The sequence below is a fragment of the Acanthochromis polyacanthus genome, chromosome 1, assembly GCF_021347895.1.
Source record: "Acanthochromis polyacanthus isolate Apoly-LR-REF ecotype Palm Island chromosome 1, KAUST_Apoly_ChrSc, whole genome shotgun sequence".
In the NCBI taxonomy this organism is placed as follows: Eukaryota; Metazoa; Chordata; class Actinopteri; family Pomacentridae; genus Acanthochromis; species Acanthochromis polyacanthus.
In genome coordinates this window covers 52,331,052-52,350,457 of record NC_067113.1, presented here as the reverse complement: position 1 = coordinate 52,350,457, position 19,406 = coordinate 52,331,052, and the positions used below count along the sequence as shown (strand labels likewise).

At 41.0% G+C, this 19,406-nt stretch overlaps 1 long non-coding RNA gene across 2 annotated transcripts in view; it reads right to left on the bottom strand.

Moving 5' to 3' along the window:
- The window catches only part of LOC127537020 (uncharacterized), an 85,656-nt gene that overhangs the window by 34,292 nt on the left and 31,958 nt on the right, over nucleotides 1-19,406 (bottom strand). The window contains exons 2-3 of one of the 2 annotated variants that reach the window (XR_007946309.1): nucleotides 18,258-18,548; nucleotides 13,148-13,244 (exon numbers count right to left, since the gene is read on the bottom strand). This is a non-coding gene — a long non-coding RNA (uncharacterized LOC127537020). The remainder of the gene's footprint in view (nucleotides 1-13,147; nucleotides 13,245-18,257; nucleotides 18,549-19,406) is intronic. The other variant, XR_007946323.1, reaches the window with a different exon arrangement.

Sequence of the window (19,406 nt, the reverse complement as noted above, 5' to 3'; positions counted from 1 at the left end):
GGTCCTAAAAACATGTGTAGCACAGGTCACATGACATCCTGACTCACAGCAGCTAAACACAAACACTTGAAATAGACTGAAAAAACCCATAGAAGGACTCTGCCAGCACCACTAATTGCTACCTGAAAGCTCATTAATTAGGGCTTTATGTCTTATATATTTAATCCCCATAAAGCGTAAAAATGACACATCAGTCTTTGGGGAGGGCGGTTAAGTGCAGTTCTATTTCGAGCAAAATGAGATACAAACAGTAGCTTACTGACTGCTCTAACTCTCAGCAAGAAAGTGGAGAAGCGTCTTCGACAAAATGAAGTATCGGTTTATTTAAAAAACACAGAACAAGTTCAGAGTCCATCATAGGCCAAACAGAGAGACATATGACCGTGCACAGTTACTCACACCGACGTCCAATTCAATATTACTAACCAACCTCCCATGCACATCTTTGAACTGTAGTTGGAAGCTAACGCCCCCGGAACAAAACAGCACATGGGCACGGGGAGCACATGCAGACTCCACACAGAAAGGCCTCAACCAAGCGGCAGGTTTAAACCCAGAACCTTTCTGCTGTGCTGCATCAACACGCTGCCCTCAACAGAAATATACTTATACTTTCAATGTTAAACACTCTGTCATCGCAAACTCCCGTGTGTATTTTTTATCACTTCCTCCCTCCTTTTCTCACTTTCTTTCACACATTTTTTTCCCTCACTGAGCAGTATATTCATCGCCACAGTTGTTCTGGAAGGACATCTGTTTGCCCAGGGAGTCGTCAATTCCAGGATGCCTGACTGTTGCCCAACCTTGGGTATGTGTCTTTTTCCAGCCTGCTGCTGTCTACTTGTTTGCAGACCAGTCATCACTTTCTCATTTCTGCAGCCTTTGTGGAGAGAGGATGCTCGCAGAGTGGATACCGAGATAAACATGCATTTCCAGCGTGATGACACAGACCCGCATTTAAACACACATTCAGTATGTTGTTTGTGTCTGAAAAAAAACAAAAGAAAAAAGCTTCTTGAGAACGACACACACTGACATCTGAATACAAACCAATAATAATGAACGTTCAACATGAAGAGTTTATTGTGACAGTTTTGCATAGGCCACTGCGTGTCTGAGTGTGTGTACATGTACACAAAAGAGAGGAGCTTTATCTACAAGGACGAACGACTGAGTAATGTTTGCCGTCACAAGAGGCTAAAGTAGCTGCTGTCGGCTTACTTGCTTGCATTCACAGTGGATAGATGAAGAAATAAAAGCCCTTGAGGTGACTATTCTTAAATCTTTTTAGCTTTTGACAGTCAACAATAACCTTTTTATCCTTATTTTGACCAGTATTCTCTGTGAATGTTGTACAAAAGTATCCAGAAAAGAGGGATGTTATTAATATGGCAGTGACGTGTGGTCTGAAGAACCAACTGCACCTGTCCGGTTGTTCCACTTGAGCCTACATAGCAAACATACAATCGGCCTGCACCTGTTGTCCATATCTGCCTTGTCACTTTGCAGCCGCTCTGCCTTGTTTTTCTTGAACTCAGGCGGCTTCATGTGCACTTTCCTGTGCCGAAAACATTGCAAGTGTACCGTCCCTCCCCGAGGAATTGATGCTATTAGACACGCAGAGTTGCTGGTGTTTGATTGCAGCACTGTATGTGAATGCGCTGTTAAACTCAGACCTGAATTGACACTTTTTTGGCCATTTAATCACACATTATGCTCCCTCACCCACTTCTGCTTTTCTCTACATTCTCTCCTGCTTCATTTGTGTACCTTGTCCACATTTCCCTCCACAGTGCACACACACACTCACTGCATGGCCTTCACCCCTTACATCATGTTTCCATTTGCTCAATGAAAGACGACCTGTATCAAGTGTAGCAAGTGGGTTTATTTGTCACTGGAAGACAATGTCTCACCCTTTGTTATTTCCATCTCTTCTCCTCCTCCTCACAGTCTCCACTGTCTTTTCATTCTGACGAGGCATTTTGGAGTCTGATTAGATGATTGAAAAGGAATGTGTGACAAAAGTTCACGATTAAAGATTTGGAACATGCAAAAGCTCGGCATGATTATTTTGTTAATGGCATCTGTTAATTTGGTCACAGCTCAAGGGGACATCTTAAAATGTCATCTTTTGTTTGCCCGACGGTCTAAAATCTGAAGATATTCTGTTTACTGTCATGTATAATGAAGAAAAGCGTGATTAAGAACATGGAACCAGCAAATTTTTGTCTCTTCTGCTTAAAAAATGCACACAAATCAGTCATCACACACACAATACACTGCATTAAATACCATCTCTCACCTTGCACACATTTATTTCTGCTCTGAATTTATTTTCATTTCAGTTCCGTGATGCAGCAGCAACAAAGCCATATTAACTTATTTCTTATTTATTGGGTGTTTGATATATTTACAAGCATTTTATTAGCTTTTTTTTCCCTCAACTGAGCTTAAGCATACTTTGCAGGGCTCCGCCAGGTCATTATTTTTTCTAAACAAATCTTTTTCACTCAGTTAATCACTTATCAATAACCTCCAAAACAGATATAAAAGAAGCCTGCAACCCCCCCTCATCACACACATAAACACACATTCCTCCTGCTTGTTCTGCCCAATTAAATCCATCATAAAGATTTTAAGGCAAGTGTATAATAGGAGCACAATATCTTGGCAGTCATTACCCAAGCAGAGGTGGCCTGGTTCTCATTATACGGAGACCTCGCGCGAGCTACCGGCTCTGCAAACACACACACACACACACACACACACACACACACACACACACACACACACACACACACACACACACACACACACACACACACAAATATACTTATGGCTGGCTTCTCGCTAATTTGAGACCTGGTTAAAATGTTTTTGAGTGGAAAACGCTCGATGTCAGCACAGCAGCTTGTAAAATGTCGTCCGAATTCCTGTATCAGCAGCTTGCAGGCATGCACAGAGGGAGGATGAGGGCCAGTCACAGAAATGTATTCCATCCTATCTGTGTTGTGCATTTCTGCAGCCACAATGTCTGTGCGTTTGTGTGTGCGTTTCTGCCCCGAAGCTGTATGAATCTGTGGCTTCTGTTGATACAGATTTCTTTTCAGGCCTCCATTAAGCGTATTTACGTTGTGCATTATGGGGGAAAATACAGGGTTTAAAAAAAACTGACTTCTTCACACACAGACACAGGCTGCAGACGCTCGACATGTATGTATATGTGCAATGGCAACACACACACACAAACACACACATCTTGTAATGCATTTCAGGTGGAATGTGAGTGGCCCTGTTCATTGCCTTGGAAACGGCAGGCTGGCCGGTGGAGGTAGCGGCTCCGCAAAGTAATGATGTTATCATTAGATCGGGTTCAGCTGAGGACAGACCCCCACAGACCTACTGTACATACACGCTGAAAGACACATAATCCCACGGGCCTGTCCTCTGCATTTTCCTTTGGATGATAAACAGATGTAAGTCAGAAATGCTAAATCTCCCCCTAAAGAATGAGTAACAGAGGCCTGAATTCATCCTGCGGTAGAAGCAGCATGTTGTCAACTGACGGGGGGCAGATAAATCAGGTCAGGGACGTTCACTAATCTGATACCCCTATCTAAGGGCATGTTTAAAGTGCTTTTTCATATTACCAATTGCAATAACAGTTTCCCTCATCAATACTTTCAGTGCATATACACAGAAAACAAATGTAAATTATTCCTACAGGCAAGTACTGGCATAAAAGGTCGAAAAGAACCACACTGTAAAGCTGAGTTTTCAACATTAAACAGAACTGATATCTGTAGGTTTACTTCTGAGCATTAAAGGATGCAAGACTCAGATCATGAATAAAAAATGACAAAAATACAGGAACAAACATTACTTTTGGAACATAAAATATTTCGTCCTAAACAGTGACATCGTATTTCCTTAAAATATCTACCAGTTTTCATCATAAATGGTTGTCATATCAAAGGAAGTACAAAGTGAAGTAAGTCAAAAGGCACTTTTTTACTGTTTGGTACCATAACCAAACTCTGTTTTAATTTTTCAATGACTATTCTGCAAGGGAACTCTGATGGAACATTTATGACAGTTCAAGGGTTTTTTGGGGGATTTTATTTTTACAGGTTTTTTGTTTGTTTTTCTTCCTATTATATGAAACACAGAGTTTGCTGACATGCACCCTCTAAAAAGAAAGATTTGGTTGCACAAAATGACAGAAAATAAGAATAATCTCAGTTGTAGAGCAGCACAAAAATAATCTGTGATGATTTTGGCTTCTCACAATTGTGTAAACACCAACGACTGCAATACTAATGTCTAAAATGTGACCTCAGCTCATAGAAAAAACTTAATTAAATCTGACATTAGAACACCTTGTGTCACACACTGCAGTAAGTGAGCAGAGACTAGAGGCTTCTCTGTGCACAGCTGACCAGCCTCCATTGTAGCCTGCATGTGAGGCATTTAGGGAACATTAGCAAATGGCAGAAAGTGAAGTGTTTTGGGTGCAATTTTATGTGAATTTTGCTTCCAGAAGATGCAACGAATTCAGATGTAGAAGAAGAAGCTTATTTCAAGTCTTATTTTAATGCATTCTTGTACATTAGCAGAACCTGAACGTGAGAGCTGTGTTCTGTTTAAATATGGAAAGTGCTTGTCATTTTGGCAAATTTGTGCAGGGATTATCAGTTGAATAGAATGAACAAGTCCTTCCAAGTAGGATTATTCAAGTCATTCGGTGAAAATGCCTGTATTTTTTTCAGAGTCCAAAATATATAGCAGAAAAACATGATATTAAAATCTCAGTTTTTCCATTATCATGCTGAGTGGTTATTGATCCCTGACCATTTTGTGACAGACTTGCCTCTAAAAGGGATTGTGAAGTTCGGGTAAGAGACTGAGTCGTCATTCTCAATAAAATGTTGTGTTTAAGGAACATTTTTGCACTTGTTGCACTCCAGTTTGGAATAATATCAAGTCTTCAGAGGCCTGTGATGTTTATACTATCTGTTATATATCAGATTCCTGCTGAACAACAATGTCTTTGAAAGGTGTTCAGTCAATGAGTAAAAAACACACCCACACAGGTCGTCATGTTTCACAGCTTAGGTAAAGAAATCGGTATCTGTTTTTCTTCTTTTCTCATTCCGACTGCCTGTGTAAGTTGAAATGGAAGAAACTTATTTATTTTCTGTCAGCCGCATTATGTCCCTTCTGTGTGCCGCTGGTCTTGCCCTCGCCCACCACCACCACCACCGCACCCACCACCACCGCACCCACCCCAACATCCCACAGCTGCACCCCTGCTCCTGCCACTTCACATATCTCATTTCACCGCAGGGGAGGCACGCATTGGCGCTTGTTGTGGTTGTGGTCAATTCGCATTCGATTCACTCAATTCACAGTGTAAACCGAAACTGGTGTTTATTTGCTACTCGCAGGGGCATTCACTTTGGATTGCGCTGCAGCAAAAGTACCCCACCCCCCACCCAAATTCCAACCTTCATCCCCTTCTATTGCACATTCCCTTTCTTTCAGACACAGTGGTTGAGTTACACTAATCAAGCTCTGCTTCAGCCAGTATTGCTCTGACTCCCCTTTCTTACTCACATTTCTTCTCCTCCTTTCTCTACCTCTTCCTCCCCCCATAGTAGTAGTGGCCTTGGCCTCATTGATGAGCAGAAGATAGAAAATGGTGTACACCTTGCATTACTTCGTGGATTGTTGTAAGATTTTGCACATATTTGATGCGTAGACGTTAGATCGTGGCAATATTCGTGGTGTAAGTGAGAAGTTAAGATGATGGCATGCTGTCAAATTTGGTACACAAGTTTGTCACCCTCAGGATGAATCATAAAAGCTCTTGTGTTCCTGTGATGTTTCATGTAGCACCATCACACGACCAAAATATGTATTTGTCCATTACTTAGGTTGATGCAAAACTAGCATCGGTTGTACTTCGTGTTCTTGGGATACTAATGGAAAATGTAAGCATGCTAACATGCTAAAATTAATAATAATGTAGGTAACGATATACTAGAGCAGTGCAGTTAATCGATTTCAAATCACAGTCACAATGTGAAATATTGAGTATGTAAAGGCTGCCATTTAGGTTGTATATTATGCAGTAGCAGCGGTTAAACTGTTTTTGCATTGGTTATATGAATTCACGCTGTCCTTCTTGTGTGTCTGTAATGCTTGTGATGGTATCTCATGTGCAGAGGTGGGTAGTAACGAGTTACATTTACTCCGTTACATTTACTTGAGTAGTTTTTTTGATAAATTGTACTTTTATGAGTAAATTTAAAGCACAATACTTTTAACTTTAGTATGTTTGTGGATATGAAACGCAACTCTTTCTCCGCTACATTGCACTTCACGGCTCGTTACTTCTCTTGTTATCCAAGTGATAACGCATATACTTTTTTATTTTGCTAGATACACACTTCCGCAAAAAGTTCTACCACATGACTGTATTTCACCAATCAGAGGTCGCCATTCAGTCACATGACTGCGTAGCTGCCGGGCTCGTATCTGTGGCGCGCACAGACCTAGCTGATGGACAGGGAAGGAGCACATGAAAATGGCAGAGGCAACAACGGTGTGCGCTGCGGAGGAGGGGGGGGGGAAACACCCGTGGCCTCACATACGGAGCATGTTTAGCCTCCACGCGTCGCAGAAGAGCAGCTACACTATGTGGTGTCTTCTGTGTCTGCCGAAGCAAACCAACTCTCTCTCTCTCTCTCCGTCTGTCTGCTTTCTCTGTCTGTCTGTCTGTCTTTCTGTCTCTCTCTGTCTGTCTGCTTTCTCTCTGTCTGTGTGTCTGCTTTGTCTGTCTGTCTCTCTCTCTCTGTGTCTGTCAGCTCTGTCTCTCAGTCAGTCTGTCTACTGTCTCTCTTATTTGGACTCAGACACCTGTTATATGTAAAGACTGCCTTGTTCTAAATATAAGCTACCTGGTTAGCTCTGATGTGCCATTTGGAGGGCAGGTTAAAGGTTAATGTATCTTTTCACTGCTAGTTTGCAGGGTTGTTACCTTTGTTTTGGTTTTATGTTGTGGAAAAACTGCTATTGAAGAAGGTTTAGAAATTGTTAAACCTTAAGTTACATGTCTGGTTACAGTCATTCAGTATGTCTAATATTTTGATGTTAAACCTCAGGGACAGTCTTAAAGAAAGTTCTTGAAACCCTCAACGCTGGCAAGAGTGTGTTTCTTGGAATATATTTTTTTCATATAAAGATTTAATTTATTATCGTTTTAGTTAGAGGTTTACCTGAATATACACTTTATTTAATTTACATTTATATTGTATGTCTGATTGAATTCATGCACAGAAGACAAATAAATCGGATGTTTCTGTTACTCGCTACTTGAGTAGTTTTTTTCACCAAGTACTTTTTTACTCTTACTCAAATATTTTTTTGATGAGTACTTTTTACTTCTACTTGAGTCATATTTGTCTAAAGTAACATTACTCTTAGTTGAGTACAAATTTTGGCTACTCTACCCACCTCTGCTCATGTGGCAATGCTCCATCACATGTTTTAAATCACACTGAAGTTTAACATTCTGAAAAAATATAATGCGCATCAAATCACAAATATCTGTCTGAAAAATCGCAATTTTACTAGTTTTTTTCCTCGGACTGCTCAGCTGTACAACGTATAATGCATCACTGTCACTGTGAGCATATTTGTATGTTAGCTTCCAAGGAGAGCCTCATGGCGCTGCTTTCGATCAGAAAGCACAAAAAATATTCACATTAGTTAGCCATGGACACACTGACATTTTGTGTGTCCATTTGTGTTTGTGTCTGACTCATTCTACGACCGATCTCTGAACTCGCTCTGGTCTCTCTCTCTCTATTCCTTTCTTGTTTTTGTAAAAGTATCACAAAGCCCAGGATAAGCACAAATCTTTAATCCAAGCTGAACCATTCTGAATTTTTATTCTTGTTAAAGGCTCCACCTTTGGCGAATGCATCACACGCTCACTCACTTTCCTTGCTGAAATAAAGAGTACTGCTCATGAATGAAAGTATACAGGTGCTGCATTTACCTTCATAATAGCAGTAAAACACTCTCTATTTTGCACTTGTGACTGAAAGTGAATTATAGAAAGTAGGTGAGCCTTTATTAGGCTTTATGATCCTAATCCAAGTCACTTAGTATTGAATATCAGCCATTCAACTCCAGGTCTAAAGTTGTAAAGCTGAAAATTGCACATTAACTTTAAAATAGACCTAGATTCCATTTTCCACTGAAAAGCTTCTTACACTGCCTTAGGTGGTCCTGCAGTATTATCAGTATTACTATCTGTGTAGAGTGGATTGTTTGTGCCGGGGTCACTTTTACAAACACACATTAACAAATGTGTTTGTGTGTGAACTCCACCAAGTTTTGCTTGCAGTAACTGCTCCTTCTTATTACACATGTTGACAGTTATTAATATCTTGAATGTCCTCGGTGTGTGTGTGTGTGTGTGTGTATGTGTGTGTGTGTGTGAGTGTGTGTGTGAGTGTGTGTGTGTGTGTGTGTGTGTGTGTATGTGTGTGCGCATACTTGTGTGTTGGAATGATAATGTTAATGAGCCGTGAGCATGTGTCTCTTAGTTATTTATAAAGTGTTTTGTGCTCAAGGGTACGCACAGCTCCCTCCCTATCCTATTACGTTCATGTCCCAATGAGGACACGACAAACACTCCTGTTGCTTTCCAGGGTTGTCCTGCGACTGTCAGGACTGTCAGCTGTATTCAGATATGTACAGTCGTGAACAAAAGTTTACACACACTTGTCAAAACCTCCTATAATTCTGAATTTTCTATGATCGAAGCATTGAAACCTATGTGAACGTATTTTGGTTCTCTCACAAATTTATGATAGGTCTTCTTCTGCAGGTCAAAAATATAAATACAGCAACTTGAATTGTCAGTTTCGATGATGTAAACATTTGTGGCATGGTGTCTTAACTTCATGTGAGTGATTGACTACAGCTGGTGACTCCTCTGAGTTCATTTAAATACAGTGCATGTGATACATTCATTAGACTCAGCACAGATCTTACAAAGCAAATCATTGCCTTAGACAACTCAGAAAAATTGCATGGAATCATTTCAAAGGAGCTACAGATCTCCAAATCATCTGTGCAATCAATTGAAAGTAAAACGTACATGGTGCAGTTGTGTCACTGCCACAATCGGGAAGAAAACACAAACTGTCACCTGTTGCTGAGAGGCATTTGGTCATGATGGTTAAAAGTCAACCAAGCATCACCTACAATCAGGACTGCAATGAAACAGAAGGTGCTTTAACACAGATGTAAGTGTCCACCGTCAAGCATGTTTTAGATTGCCATGTGCTGAGAGGCTACAAAGCAGAAGGAAGCCCTTCCGTTACAAATGGCACCTTAAGGTAAAGTTTGCTGCTGATCATGTTGACAGAGAACAGGACTTCTGAAGGAAAGTTCAATGGCCAAATGAAACAGAAAGTAAGCTATGTAGCCATAATAACCAGAAATACATTTGGAGGAGAGAAGGTGAGGCCTTTAACTCCAAGAAGACCACACCTACCACCAAGCATGGTGGTGGCAGTATTATGCTCTGGGCCTGTTTTGGTAACAGAGGACCTTTACACAAACTAAATTGAATAATAAAGGAGGATTTCCTGCACTTTCCCCAGAAAAACCTAAAATCATCAGCAAGAAGGTTGGGTCTTGAATGCAGTTAGGTGTTTCAACAAAACAATGATCCCAAACACACATCAAAAGTGGTAAAGAATTGGGTAAATCAGACTAGAATTAAGGTTTTGGACTGGTGTCCCTAAAGTCCTGACTTAAACTCCTCAAGAACTTCTGAAGACAGAAGTCCATGTCAGAGGGCCTGCGTCAATTTTGTCAAAGACACATCCAGAAATTTGTCAGAAGCTTGTGGAAGGCTACCAAAAGCACCTAGTTGAGGGGAAAATGGCTGAGACATTTAAACAAATATTAGTATTGCTGTATGTATATTTTTAATTCTGCTGATATTAGCATATTTCCAGAAGACCAATAATAGATGTATGAAATAACCAAAATGCATGATTGTTTCTGAAACAAAGATGCATGCGATTAAATCATTCAATCGCAGAAAATTAAGAGTTAATGGAGTCGTCGTGTGCGTGTGTTTAGGCCGACTGAAACAGACTTGTTCGACTGCGAGTGAGCGATGCCACCTTTGATTCTATCACAGGGGTTACATCCTCTCTACAGGCGCACTGCTTCCTGTTGTGTTACCGTGGCAACACTGCATACAATAAATGACAAGCTACTCTCCTCCTTGAAGCCATAAGCTGTGTTTGTCTTCCACCACCACACCACATGGAAACAAACACACAGAGTCATAGGCACAAACACACACACACACACATGCACACACACACACACACACACGCACACACACACACGCACACACGCACACACACGCACACACGCACACACGCACACGCACACACGCACACACACACACACACACACACACACACACACACGTCCACACGCACTTAGTAAAGAGTAAATACCACACACACATTCGCTCTGCCTCTGCTCAGGTTTAAATGCTCCTGTGCACCGAGACAGCGGCGCAAATTACATTATTACAACATAAGAGACCATCCAGTTACGGGTTTATATGATCAGTTAAGCCATGCTGGCATGCCAGTTAACTTACTAGAAAATAGGTCACTATATTGAGATATTCACCAATCACATCACTGTGGATTACCAGATGCAGCCAGAGCCCATCAGGACATTAGATATTGAAAATTAACCGGAGGATTTGCTAACAATAAAACCATTTCTCCTGGTGTACTACTGTGACCACATCAAATACTGCAGTGCCTCCTTGGCTTTGTTGTGTTCGGCACCGAACCGCTTCCGTTGGTTTTTGGTCTCCCTGAAAATGTGTGACTTTTGAGAGCTAGAATTCACAGGCAATCTGTCTCACTCATTTGTCAAAACTTTCAGGCTCGTGGTGAATGTGAAAGATTGCACAAACCAGATCAGATATTTCACACAGAAAAAATGAATTAATTTTTGTCCTGCAAACTGTCACTCACCCCCAGCTCGGAAACACACTCAGGCAGTCACTTAAAACCTCATATATTCTTTAAATGGTAGTTTTTCACACTTAAATATTTACTCCAGCTGAATATTTCAGCAAATATAAACCATACAGTCACGTACTTTTTTTCTGATTTGATATATTTCTAGTGTACTCCACTGCCACTGTGCCAAATCCATGTATATGGGGGAGGGTGAGTCTTGCAACTGGCTGTATTGAGGTGGCTGTGCAGGGAGCAGTTAAGCTCAGGGATGTTAAGCTGTCCGTTACTACTGAAATGAAATGACCTGTAGGGGTAAAGCAGCAGCCAGTCTGTATCCGCCTGTCTGTGTATTTCAGTGCACATGTGTTCGGCCGACTGGGGCTGCGCTCATTTATAGCACGGGATCTGCTGTCTTTCTCAATGAATACATTTACATAAAAAAATTACACTAAATAGGTCCATTCCAATTTATTCCCAGCCGTAATGTCCCATCCGTGTCTACCCACAGTTCAGCTGGGGTTTGATTCAGCCGGTGGGCGACTTTTGCCTATGATGACTCATCAATCACTGTCAGTAGTTAAACATCCAATCAGAGGGACCTTGTCTGTGTCACGTTCAGCCCAATTGATGGCAGGATTTTTCATCTTGCCGTGTAATCAGAGTGGAGATGTCAAATATCTCTTGTACCAAAGTATTTCATTTTTTTCAGGGCTGAGTAAAGATTTCATATGAACTATTGGAAGGACATTTTCAGACAAGCTTATTATCAAGGATTCTCGCACTGCAGAAAAACTAGAAGTAGTGGCGGTGGCAAAGATTTGTTAACTTTTCAAGGAAAAATTACAAAAAACAGTGGTCTCAGTTTCTCAAATGTGAGAATTTGGTGCTTTTCTTTGTTTATATATATATATATATATATATATATATATATATATATATATCACAATAAATTGAATATGTGGGGGGTTTAGACTGGCTGTTAGACAAAACTAGCAAACTGAATTCTATGAGATGTTGTGGAGTGTGTGTGCACTGTTTTTATTATATGAGGACAAAATAATAAAGTTGCTCATGGATAAAATAATGGGCATAATAATCCAAAATGAAACTAACCATTAGTTGCAGCTCTAGAATGGACTCCATATGACATCGTAGGAGGTAAATATACCCAATACCCAGCATCTGCTTACTACATTTGGTATCACCTACTTGTCCCACTGTTTTCAAAGAGTTCTTTGTGTATCAGCTGACCACAAATACAATCTGTGCATATCTGCAATTGCCTACACACTTAAACTTGCCATACTGAGCATACGTATATTAATCTGGGACATAATGTGCACTTTAGAGAATGACTAATGGAATTAAGACATGACTAATCCACTGAAGGTAACTATAAACTTAAGATATGAGTCAAGTCAAGTGAAAAAATGATTCAAACGTGGGAGTCCCAATAACAAAAGGATTCAAAAAATAGGGTTTTAAAATGACCGAGAGTCTCAGTAAATGGTGTATGATGCAAAGTTTAAACACTTCTTCAAGTAAAAGTCCATATGGTGTTTCTTGTATGCCACAGTGAGATCTGCTTTTAAAGCTATTATTCAGGATTTCCACCTTGAAACTGCAGAGTACTGATGACAGCCTCAAAAACACAGTTTCAGATTTCTGGAGTTTCACGTGTGAGAAATGTAAGAAACTAACCATGTCAACTTGCAGAGTGGATCTTTCTGTGTCATTATTCATCTTAAGAACTGATTTTTAGAAACATCCATCCATTTATACATTTTCTATATGACACCTAATCCTCATTAGGGTTGCAGAGGGGCTGGAGTCTATCCCAGCTGACTTAAGGCAAAGACAGGGGCAGGTCACCAGTCTATTACAGGCTACACATAGAGACAAGCAATCGCACTCACATTCACACCTATGGACAGTTTAGAAAGATGCCAGACACAAGCCAAGACATGAGCCAGGGAACTTTTAGCTGAAAGGCGACAGTGCTAACCACCAAACCTGTGTGCAGCCCTGGTTCAAACATGTATGGCTTTATTTCAGCTTACCATTGTGTAGCATAGAGTAGTATAACACCGTCTGTGCAGAGTTGTAGTTGAGCTGATGTGCACACGCTGCATCGATAGCTTCATAGATCTGCACATCCTAAAGGAAACAAAGGTGCAGAGTTATATCTAAGCCATATTAAACCAGGAACCGATTATTTTGCAGAAAAAGAACGAGTTTAATCAACAACCGAGGAACAGCTTTAAAGTCGTAATTGTGACTTGCCATTCAGTTGAAGGGCACTAATGAAGTGCTTCACAGGAGATCTCCATTGGGGCGCAGTTATACAATATGCCATTGCAGACTTGGAAAATGGATTTACAGAAATCATTTCCCTGACATGACGCTGAATGTGCAATCTGAGGGTGTCAAATTGAAGTGAGATTTCATGGCTTTGCTTTATCAGTGGCACAGCAGAAATTGAACAAGTTTTTGCCAGAGAAGATGGAATCACCGATATATGGTACACACAACACCACCAAGTAGTCGACTGCACACACTGTTAGAATTTAAGTGTGGCGTTGCTGCTAGAGTGCTGCTGTATGCTTATATTATTCTGTTTGTTGACCTTCCCTTGACTTTCTGAGCCTCCCATGTGGACAAGAAGCATATACAACCTCAAGAAAAAAAATGTACAAAACAGTTTGCATCCATCTTTTAAAGTTACGATCACCTCTAATGAAATTATGTCCAGCCAAAAAACTGCATTGAGTCAGGGAAATAAGGTTTTAATACACAATCTATAGTATTGCAAAGTTGATTTTTCATTAAAAAAAGTAGTAGTAACATGTCATTCAATACGAATATGTTAGTGTTACCACGATGATGAACACAAGTTTTTAAGTGGGCAAATTAAAATGTTAAGTTGCTCTGGTGTTAAGTAAGTAGGTGAGGGGACTTAAAATCCTGATCTCAAGTTTAAAAAGAATTTAATTATCATGCCAATTTACCGCAACTTGAATTTACTTTTAAATCAAATAAAATAGAATTTTAGATTGTATGACCTCAGCACTTATGGAGCAAATGGAAAACAAGGAGCATTTTCTAATAGTCCTTCTGTAGTGTTTATGTGTATGAGGTTGTAGTAACAACTGCAGTCTCAGGGCTGCTGTAAAATATGTGCTCAAGATGACCTCTGTTTTTATTGCAATTTTATTGAAGAGTAGAAAAGCTAACTTGTGCTTTTATAAAATTTCAAATCCCATGAATCAGAATCAGCAGCTGTAGGCAAGTGCAGGTTTAAGGAGCCTCCATGGCTGATAAAATTGCCAATGCATTAATCAGGAATCTATTGTTAAGTTTGGGTAAATGTACCAAATGTATCTGACTTGAGCGGGGCAACATGTTCAGCTCTAAGGACACGCAAATCCCAGAAGCCAGTGTCTAACGTCAAACCAGTTCTTTGCATTTTGACAGCCACAGAACTGGTCCAAGAAAACTGGTAGCACCAACATTAGAACCAAGAGTACTTGGGGCGGGGGGCAGGATTATTGGGAGCACAAAGACCAACAGAAACTTAGTGATGAATTTTCTAACTAGTTGAAGTTAAGCATCTAGTCTAACTAATTTAAAGAAGATAAGGAAACACCAGAGCTTCTGTATAGACATCAAATCGACGCAGCAGTGTGAGGAACACCAGTGATGTCATTATGCGGCTCATTTTTCCTGCTGTTCAGTGTTTTAAAATGCCAAAGCGTAGAGCGACATTCACACACACAGACTGCTGTTTGCAACAGCATTTATAAACACAAATTGGCGGCATTAAAACAAAAAAACTGCAGGGAAAATAAGACCGTAATCTCATTAGCTTTCCAGCAGGTCCTTGAGTGAGACAAACTATCTTCTTGCACTGTGGTCCTCGAGAGCAACTCAGAATAAACTAGACAGATTCATTAATGAAACTGGTGTTCATATACACACACGTATGCAATGACTTAATAATGTTTATCCATGGTGACTGTCTAGTCGGTGGAACAGAAAACCTGTTTACAAGGGTTGCAAGTTGAACCAACCAGCACTATAGCAACTTGTTTGCTTTGGTGGAAGGGATGTATACACAGTAACAGGTGTATTTAAGACATATTTAAAGTAGAGTACTGTCTTCAATGAGTCTCATCTATCTTGTTGATGTGTCGATAACAGTTTACTAATGTCTATTCTGGTAAAAGTGCAGAAATTATGTTTAATGTTCCTTTAGCAGCGTCTAATGTGATAATGTGTCTTTAATTTTTTCTACTGCTGTTTTCTTTAAATTGTATCACAGACGACAGTAAGTATAATGACAAAATCCTATTTTTTATGTTACATTTGAGTGAATTAAATATTTGACTTTGAAAACTGGAAACTTAAAGCTGACTTTTCTTAAGAATAAATAGCAGCAATGCAAACTCTTCATTTGCGAGGAATCCAATGATTTATGTAGCTCTAACTTAAACCAATGGTATAGATTTTACTTGTCATCTTAATTTGCATAAAATTTATTTAATTGTGGGTTACAAATTGGAGCAATTTATTTAAGTTGAACAGTTTTCTTTTTGGGCTCTACAGTGGCATAGTGGTTTGCACTTTCGCCTTGCGGCTAGAAGAGCCCCGGTTTGTGTCCCGGGCTTCCTGGGATCCCTCTGCGTGGAGTTTACATGTTCTCCGTGTGCATGTGTGGGTTTTCTCATGGTACTCTGGTTTCCTCCCACAGTCCAAAAACATGATAAGGTTCATTGGTGACTCTAAATTGTCCTTAGGTGTGAATGCGAGCGGACTGTTTGTCTGTACATATGGCCCTTTGATAGACTGGTGACGTTCACGGTGTCCCCTCACTTCGCCCTAAGTCGGTTGGGATAGACTCCAGCCTCCTGCCACCCTAATGAGGATTAAGTGGGGTATAGATAATGGATGGATGGAGTTTTCTCTCATACAAGTATATATAGGTCGACGTCAAACATTTACTTGTTTATTGTTTTGTTTGGTGAACAACACATGAAGGTTGCGAATCTTTTTGGTTTATATAAGTGTCAGTTTCATGTCTGAGATGTCACAGTCCTCCCCCACAGCTTCCTCTGCTGAACATCACAGGCTTTTGTGAATGACTGTACCATTGTTATTTTGCTTTTTTATCTACCGAGCCATGAATGCATCTGCCTGTTCTCCCCATCTTGCTCTCATTTTTCCCTCGTAGTCACACTCACTCTGTACCAACACCTATTTCTCCCGGACTGACTCATCATTCATATGCTCACATGGCATTACGCTGCCAGTGCATGATCAATTTTCTGGCAGATTTGTGCCCACACACCCACAGCCAAAAGCTTTGCTATGTAATCACACAAAGTATGCTGGAAATCCTTTTTTACTTTCACACCTAAAGGTTCATCAGCTCTTGGCCCACTCGCCAGTGACATTACCTCCGCTTTTGTGTTCCTGCAGAAATCAATCGGCAGCCACTTAGAAGTGAGGAGGGGGGCTTTAATTAAATAAATGGAGCACATCGCTGATGGAGTTGGGGAAGGGGAGGTTGACAAGAGGAGAGCGGTGAAAAGGGGAAGAGCGCGGAAGGCGGTGCAATCTGTCGTTTTGGCTGCCCACCCTCAGCGAAGCCATGAGTCAGTCACCCTCTGAAACACCCCGGCTCCTGCCTGCACGCGGACACACACACACACACACACACACACACAATGCACACGCTGTTTCTCACAGCCCATCAGGTGTGTGACTAAGCATGCCATTGTCAGTGTGACTGAGGATGAGCTTCGCTAGTTTACTAGTCCCCCCCCCCCTCGCTACATGCACAGGCACACATTGCTGTCTTTGTGAGGACATAAGACATTCTTCTGCCTCTTACAATTTTCTTAACCATCACATTTCTAACCTTAAACAGCCCTTTAAAGGGTTGTGAGAAAGTGGAGATTGGCCAAAATGTCCTCACTGATGGTCTAAATCTTAAACCGGTCCCTTTAAACATAGTTGTACGAGTGTTTCCCACACACACACACACACACACACACACACACACACACACACACACACACACACACACACACACACACACACAGAGCCATCCCTGCTTCCCATCTGTCACCCTCTACTCAGCAGACAGCAGTGTCGCCTGTCAAAAGTGCTGGTCATTGATTGCTACTGTAAGGTGGGATGGGCCCTGTGGTGTTGAATTTCCAATGACTGCAGTAAACTATGAGGCTGGTGTGGGCAGTGGCAGCTGTTTGGGTACAAGAGCTCCCTTTGTAGAGGTCCAGCTGTCTAAAGGATCTCATCATGGACAGTAAATAGTGAGCTGGCTGATTCATCCCACCCATTTCAAGTTGCGACGACTAATCCGGCTAAATCGAACGCCTCCTTTAAAGGGATCCTTCATTGATTATTGTGTTGCACTTCCAAGTCTGAGGAATCACGAGGAGATGTTGTTTTTTTTTTTTTAAAAAGAAAAAAGACTTGAAGCAGTGGAGGTTAAGATATTCTGACTTTTGCTCTCTAGCTCTTGAAATACTCAATATCACAATTTTCAAAATGCTGAAATGCCCACTTCTTTCAAAGCCCACACCTCCTACAGTACAGGCTTTCTGTTAAAAATGTAAAATCTCAACATTATACAACTCTTAACACAGGCTGTGCAGTGCTATTCGTGATGGCTAAACTGAATGTGGTGTAAAGTTGGTGGAGTGGCTCTTGAAACTGAACTTGAAATCATTGAAGTTTTTTGCTGTTTTTTTTCCCCTCAAGGACTGAGTATTTGAAGAGTTTCATAATACATGAGAGAAAATAAATGTTTAGTTCTTATTTTAGTGCGCAAGTGTTAAATACATGCAAAATTTTAAGGCATGATTTAATCAGACACTTGCAACTTGCTAAAAAGCAGCTTGAATTTGGGCCTCACCTTACTTTATAGCAGAATTCCCCTCATAAATGTATCCCTGGAGTGCTAATATGGATTTATTTGAGTGCTCCCATGTTTGTTTTCAATGCGGCCGTGTCCGGGTAAGCATCATGTTCCATGTTTTCTGAGAAAGGCTCGTTGGCTGACAACAGAAGAAGGAGGAGGAGGAGGAAAAGGAGGCTAAGGCCGAAGCAAGTCTCCATGTCCCACTGCATCCTCAGGTTACTCACCAGCCTCATCCATTATTGCTGGCCCTCATCCATTATGGATGAGCAGGTACAATGCCACATGGCTCCGGAACCGATGCTCCCAATGCTCTCCCCTTCCACCACTAACACCACTGCCACCGCCGCCGCTGCCGCCCTGCCGCCCTGCCAGAAAAACCGCCTTGGAGCTTTTCTGTCGTCTCTCTGGGCTGTGACCTACATAAACGAGAAGCGGGGGCAACGTCTCGGGGAGATTGAGGAAAAGATGGGATGGTAAGGCTGAAAACCGGAGGAAGGAAGTGATTCAACAGGAGGCTGATAAGACAGAAAAAGAGGGAAAGTATGTGGTAATGAAGACGATGATGATTTAAAACTCCCAAAACAAGACGTTGTGTGTATTTTATCTTGCTTGGTGTTCCTGTCAGATGATCCTTTCCATTTCGCATCAGTGGACCACAGTTTATACCTTAAGCAAACAGTCTTTCCATAATGATAGCAATTAGCATCTACTAAAACTGGCACTGTGCCTGCTTGCAGAACATCCAGCACTGACTTCCAGATAATAACACTAATGACGAGTTGCAGCCTCCAACTGGAGTCTCCACCACCACAACTCCTCTGTCCTTTTTCTTTCCCTTTTATAGCAAAGGAGTTCCTCGATGCTACTACTCTGGGGAATGTATTTAGTCACTGCTCCCCTGCATTTGACAGTGAAGAGGCACTTGTTTGACATTGGGAAGTAAACTGGAAAGAACCCATGTTTTGTTTCAGCCTGGAGCACATCAATGGTCTTTGCTAATATTTGCCAACTCAACCTTGAAAACAACTGGATGTGCTGCCATTAAAGGAAAGCATAAAATCCTATAATACATTTGGCAGAATATTTCTCACGTGCCATAGTGAAAATCTGATGTTTTAGTCAGCATCGAGGATAAATAATGTTAAGTATAGTTTACTTTTGCCAGTGGCACAGAAAGCCTTTGCAAACTTATTCCTAAAGGCTGCTCGAGTGGTTAATTAAGGTTGAGGTTTGCCGAGCTGCGATACAGTTTGTAGCGGAATATATGAGGCCAGGCTGACACTAAAAGTTATTATGCAGCAACATCCCATAACTTCTCATTCACAGGTTTTATCCCTACAAGTGCAGTCAGTGCTCATTAACAGCCATGTGTC